This window comes from Podarcis liolepis (assembly GCF_965112155.1).
Source record: "Podarcis liolepis genome assembly, chromosome: W".
In the NCBI taxonomy this organism is placed as follows: domain Eukaryota; kingdom Metazoa; phylum Chordata; class Lepidosauria; order Squamata; family Lacertidae; genus Podarcis; species Podarcis liolepis.
Window position 1 is genome coordinate 7,770,366 of NC_139568.1, and position 6,555 is coordinate 7,776,920.

Sequence of the window (6,555 nt, forward strand, 5' to 3'; positions counted from 1 at the left end):
GCGAGGAATGGGTCTCCCTATGGGAGCTTCTGACACCTCCCCGCTGTTCTCGCTGGACGTGTCCCTGAGCCCTCCCTCTTCCCTGCTAGTTCCTGCTTTAGCTGCTGCGTCTCTCTCCGCATTCATGAGACCTTCCTCCAGAGACCCATCTCTCCCCCTGCTGGCCCCTGCTTTCGCTGCTGACTCCCTCCCAGCCTCTGTGAGCCCTTCCACCACCTGTTCCTCCGATGGCAGTTCCCTGACATCCACCTCCCCTCCAGGGCCCCCTTCACCCCCTCCCATTCCCTCTCCTCTGGGCGGTGAGGAGGTAAAACCCCGAAAAGAATCCTCTTCATCTTCAGACGTCTCGAACATTTCCCTCCATCGGTCTCCGTTCCGGCTCGCTGAATCCTCCTCCTCCACGGAATCAGTGAACCCCTCCAACTCTTCTTCTTCGTCGGTGGTGGCAAAGTATTCCCTCCGGAACCTCGCCACTGGCTGAGGTTTACGTGGGAACCTCTGATGAAAAGTTTCTATTAAAACCTCGTCATTGACATCCTCTGCCATGACCCAGGTGTTTTCCGACTCCGGTTCCCCTTCCCACGTTACCAAATACTCTACTTGATCTCCCTTCCACCTGGAATCGAGAACCTCCGCTACATGGTAGCTGTGTTCCCTCTCCTCCATTGCTGGTCCCCGAGTGACCCTCCCTTCTCTGTCCCCTTTATACGGTGACAGCAACGACCTGTGGAAAACTGGGTGCAGCTTCATGTGGTTCGGTAACCGGAGTCTGAAAGCCACTGGGTTGACCTGTTGCGTGACTTCAAATGGCCCCAGTCTTTTGGGTCTTAACTTCTTACAACCCCCTTTGAATGGTAACCCTTGGGTTGACAGCCACACCTGGTCCCCCACCCTGATGGTTTCACCTTCTCTTCTGTTTTTGTCTGCCTGCCTCTTATATTCCTCCTTGGCCCTGTCTAAGTTAAGTTGGAGCTGGCGATGGATCGCTTCCATTTCTTCTACGAACTGTTCGGCAGCTGGAATGCTCCAGTTCTCCCCTTCCCCCCCTGGGAAAGCTCGGGGATGGCACCCGTAATTAGCCAAAAAGGGGCTCATCCCCGTGGACACGTTCTCCGCATTGTTGTAGGCAAATTCTGCCAACGCCAGCTTCTCCACCCAATCATTCTCTCTGTCATTCACATAACACCTCAAATATTGCTGGAGGATGCCATTGGCTCTTTCCGCCTGCCCGTTGGTTTCAGGGTGCCGGGCAGTAGAAAAATTGACCTCTACATGCAGTAAGCTCATGAGCTTCCTCCAGAACCTGGAAGTAAATTGTTTCCCTCGGTCTGAAACCACCCTCAAGGGGGCGCCATGCAACCTAAACACATTTTCTACAAACAATTTAGCGGTTTCTTCTGCCGTGACCGCATGTGAGCAGGCTATAAAGTGGGCCATTTTGGTTAACAGGTCTACCACAACCATGATGGCTGTTTTCCCTCTGGACCTTGGCAGATCAGTCATGAAATCTATGGCCACTGTTTCCCATGGTCTTTCAGGTGTGGGTAGTGGTTCCAATAACCCTGCCGGTGCCCGCCTCTCCCCCTTGGCTCGCTGGCATTGGTCACACCCTCTCACATACTCCCGCACATCTTCCCTGACCTTGGGCCACCAAAATTCCCTGGTAACCAGCCACATGGTTTTGTGTTGCCCAAAATGCCCTGCTGTGGGGCTATCGTGCAGTTGCTTGAGTACCTTCTCCCTCAAATCACCTTCAGGTATATATAACGCTCCCTTGTAATACAACGCCCCGTTTCTCTCCTCAAAACCCCCGGGTTTGTCTCCCTCCCTCCTGAGACCCCTGAGTTTGTCCTGGGCGTATTCATCATGCACCGTTCCCTCTACCAGTTCCCTTTGCCCCACCAATGCCGCTCCACACACCCAGCGGTCCTCTGGAATGACATGTGTTTCTTCGGGTGCTCCCTCCCCCTCCAAATATTCAGGTTTGCGTGAGAGAGCGTCTGCCCTAACGTTCTCTGGGCCTGGCACGTAACAAATCTCAAAGTTAAATTTGGAGAACTCCTGGGCCCATCTCAACTGCCTTTGGTTGAGCACTCGCGCAGTTCTCCAATACTCTAGGTTCTTATGGTCAGTGCACACTTGCACCTTATGTTGTGCACCAATTAGCAGGTGCCTCCATCTCCGGAAAGCCTCATGAATAGCAAGAAGTTCTCGGTCGTACACCGTGTAGTTCCTCTCGGATTTGTTCAGCTTTCGCGAAAAAAAGGCACACGGTCTCCACTCTGACTCCTCCTTCCCTGGCTGCAGAAGAAGCACCGCCCCTATGGCTCTGTCTGATGCGTCTGTTTCGACTCTCAGCTTTTTTTGTAAATCCACATGCAGAAGTTGTCCTTCAGAGGCGAAGGCCCTTTTCAGTTCCTCAAACGCTCGCTCCGCCTCCGCAGTCCAAACAAATTTCTTCTTACTGCTGAGACAGTCCGTAATGGGCGCCGTCAGGTGTGCAAAGTTTCGGATGAACTTACGATAAAAGTTCCCAAACCCTAGGAACCTCTGCACATCCTTCTTGGTTTTGGGTGTTTTCCATTCCAGCACTGCCTGGACCTTGCCGGGATCCATGGCCAATCCCTTGTCTGACAGGCGGTACCCCAGGAATTCCACCTCATAGAATCATAGAATCATAGAATCATAGAATCATAGAGTTGGAAGAGACCACAAGGGCCATCGAGTCCAACCCCCTGCCAAGCAGGAAACACCATCAGAGCACTCCTGACATATGGTTGTCAAGCCTCTGCTTAAAGACCTCCAAAGTAGGAGACTCCACCACACTCCTTGGCAGCAAATTCCACTGTCGAACAGCTCTTACTGTCAGGAAGTTCTTCCTAATGTTTAGGTGGAATCTTCTTTCTTGTAGTTTGGATCCATTGCTCCGTGTACGCTTGTCTGGAGCAGCAGAAAACAACCTTTCTCCCTCCTCTATGTGACATCCTTTTATATATTTGAACATGGCTATCATATCACCCCTTAACCTCCTCTTCTCCAGGCTAAACATGCCCAGCTCCCTTAGCCGTTCCTCATAAGGCATCGTTTCCAGGCCTTTGACCATTTTGGTTGCCCTCCTCTGGACACGTTCCAGTTTGTCAATGTCCTTCTTGAATTGTGGTGCCCAGAACTGGACACAGTACTCCAGGTGAGGTCTGACCAGAGCAGAATACAGTGGCACTATTACTTCCCTTGATCTAGATGCTATACTCCTATTGATGCAGCCCAGAATTGCATTGGCTTTTTTAGCTGCCGCGTCACACTGTTGGCTCATGTCAAGTTTGTGGTCAACCAAGACTCCTAGATCCTTTTCACATGTACTGCTCTCAAGCCAGGTGTCACCCATCTTGTATTTGTGCCTCTCATTTTTTTTGCCCAAGTGCAATACTTTACATTTCTCCCTGTTAAAATTCATCTTGTTTGTTTTTGCCCAGTTCTCTAATCTGTCAAGGTCGTTTTGAAGTGTGATCCTGTCCTCTGGGGTGTTAGCCACCCCTCCCAGTTTGGTGTCATCTGCAAATTTGATCAGGATGCCCTTGAGTCCATCATCCAAGTCGTTGATAAAGATGTTGAATAAGACCGGGCCCAAGACAGAACCCTGTGGAACCCCGCTAGTCACTCTTCTCCAGGATGAAGAGGAACCATTGATGAGCACCCTTTGGGTTCGGTCAGTCAGCCAGTTACAAATCCACTGAGTGGTAGCATAGTTAAGACCGCATTTTACCAGCTTCTTTACAAGAATATCATGGGGCACCTTGTCGAATGCCTTGCTGAAATCAAGGTAGGCTACATCCACTGCGTTCCCTTCATCTACCAGGCTTGTAATTCTGTCAAAAAACGAGATCAGGTTAGTCTGACATGACTTATTTTTCAGAAATCCATGCTGACTGTTGGTGATCACAGCATTCCTTTCTAGGTGCTCACAGACTGTTTGCTTAATGATCTGCTCCAGAATCTTCCCTGGTATTGATGTCGGACTGACTGGGCGGTAATTATTTGGGTCCTCTCTTTTCCCCTTTTTGAAAATAGGGACAACATTTGCCCTCCTCCAGTCTGCCGGGACTTCGCCTGTTCTCCAGGAATTCTCAAAGATGACTGCCAGTGGTTCTGAGATCACATCTGCCAGTTCTTTTAATACTCTTGGATGCAGTTCATCTGGCCCTGGAGACTTGAATACATCTAAACTAGCCAAGTATTCTTGTACTATCTCCTTAGTTATTCTGGGCTGTGTTTCCTTTGCTGAATCATTTGCTCCAAATTCTTCAGATCGGGCATTGTTTTCTTTATCGGAGAAGACTGAGGCAAAGAAGGCATTGAGGAGTTCAGCCCTTTCTGTGTCCCCTGTTTGCATTTCACCATCTTCTCCTCTGAGTGACCCCACTGTTTCTTTGTTCTTCCTTTTGCTACGAACATACCCATAAAAGCCTTTTTTGTTGCTTTTAACCTCTCTAGCAAGCCTGAGTTCATTCTGTGCTTTAGCTTTTCTGACTTTGTGTCTACACGTGCTGGCTATTTGTTTGAATTCCTCTTTGGTGGTTTCCCCCCTTTTCCATTTTTTGTACACATCCTTTTTTAATCTTAACTCAGTTAAAAGTTCTTTAGATAGCCACCCTGGCTTCTTTAAGCACCTTCCATGTTTCCGTCTCATTGGTATTGCCTGACGTTGTGCTTTTACTATCTCCCTCTTAACAAACTCCCAGCCATCATGAACTCCCTTTCCTTTTAGTATTACTGTCCATGGGATCTCACCCAGCACTTCCCTAAGTTTTATGAAGTCGGCTTTCTTAAAGTCAAGAAATTGAGTCCTAGTATGCTTGGCTGCTCCTTTCCGCTGTATAGTAAACTTCAGAAGAGCATGATGACTCGCGCCTAATGATCCTTCCACTTCTACCCCACTAACCAGGTCATCAACATTGGTTAGGACCAGATCTAAAATGGCTGTTCCTCTTGTTGCTTCTCCCACTTTCTGGACAATGAAGTTGTCTGCAAGACCAGTGAGGAATCTGTTTGACCTTATGCTCTTGGCTGAGTTTGACATCCAACAAATATCCGGGTAATTGAAGTCCCCCATTACTACTATCTCCCTTCCTTTTGCATGTTTGGCCATCTGTTCCAGGAAGGCATCATCTATGTCCTCCGTTTGGCTTGGGGATCTATAGTAAACTCCCACAATGAGGTCTCTGTTATTCTTCTCTCCCTTAATTTTGACCCAAATGCTCTCACTTTGGCTTTGAGGTTCTAAATCTTGGATTTCTTCACAGGTATACACATCCCTGACATATAACGCCACTCCTCCTCCTTTCTTGTCTGGTCTGTTTCTCTGAAATAGATTGTATCCCCCCATTATTACATTCCAATCGTGGGACTTATCCCACCAGGTTTCAGTGATGCCTATTATGTCATATTTAGTTTGCTGTACCAAGAGCTCAAGCTCATCTTGTTTATTTCCCATGCTTTGCGCATTAGTGTACAGACATTGAAGTCCATTAATCATTCCCCCGTGTCTCTTATTTAAGGATTTTTTCCTCCCACCACTAGGTCTGCGTGCTGTTTGCTCCATTTGGTCTATGACATTTGAATTATCATCTTCATCAATTGATAGACTCCTACCTTCAGGAGCACTGTCTCCCTCCCCCACATTAGTCAGTTTAAAGCCCTCCTGATGAGGTTTCTGAGATTTTTGGCAAAAACATTTCTCCCAACTGTTGTGAGGTGCAGCCCATCGCTTGCCAGAAGTCCATCTTCAAGAAACTGCAGTCCGTGATCTAAGAATCCAAACCGTTCCTGTTTACACCATTTGCGAAGCCAGCTGTTCACTTCCACTATTTTTCCCTCTCTCCCTGGGCCACGTCGTTCAACTGGGAGGACAGATGAGATGACAATTTGTGCATTTAGTTGCTTCAATTTCCTGCCGAGAGCCTCGTAGTCTGTTTTGATCTTCTGGAGGCTATTGCTTGCAGTGTCATTGGTTCCCACATGAACCAAGAGGAAGGGGTATTTGTCAGTGGGTTTTATGATTCCTTGCAGTCGTTCAGTTACATCTTGGATCTTAGCCCCGGGGAGACAGCACACTTCCCGAGACATCCTCCTTGGTATGAAACTGACACTTCTCCAGTTTCACCCACAGCCTGTTGGCTTGCAGCCTGCTCAACACTTCTCTGACGTCTCTCACATGCTGCTCCTCATTCTCAGAATACACCAACACGTCATCTAGGAAGGCCACGCAATTCTTGTAAAGCAAAGGCCCCAGTACGTGGTTCATAAACGATTGGAAGCACGCCGAGCCTGCTTGTAAGCCAAATGGCATCACGAGGTATTCAAATGCCCCCAAAGGGGTGAACATGGTGGTTTTCCATTCATCCCCTTTCCTTATACGTATCAGGTTGTACGCCCCCCTTAGGTCCAGCTTTGTAAAAATCTTTCCCTTCCGCACCCTGGTCAAAATGTCGTCAATCCTGGGCATAGGGAAAGCCACTGGTTCTGTCACTGCATTTAACCCCCTGAAGTCACACACCA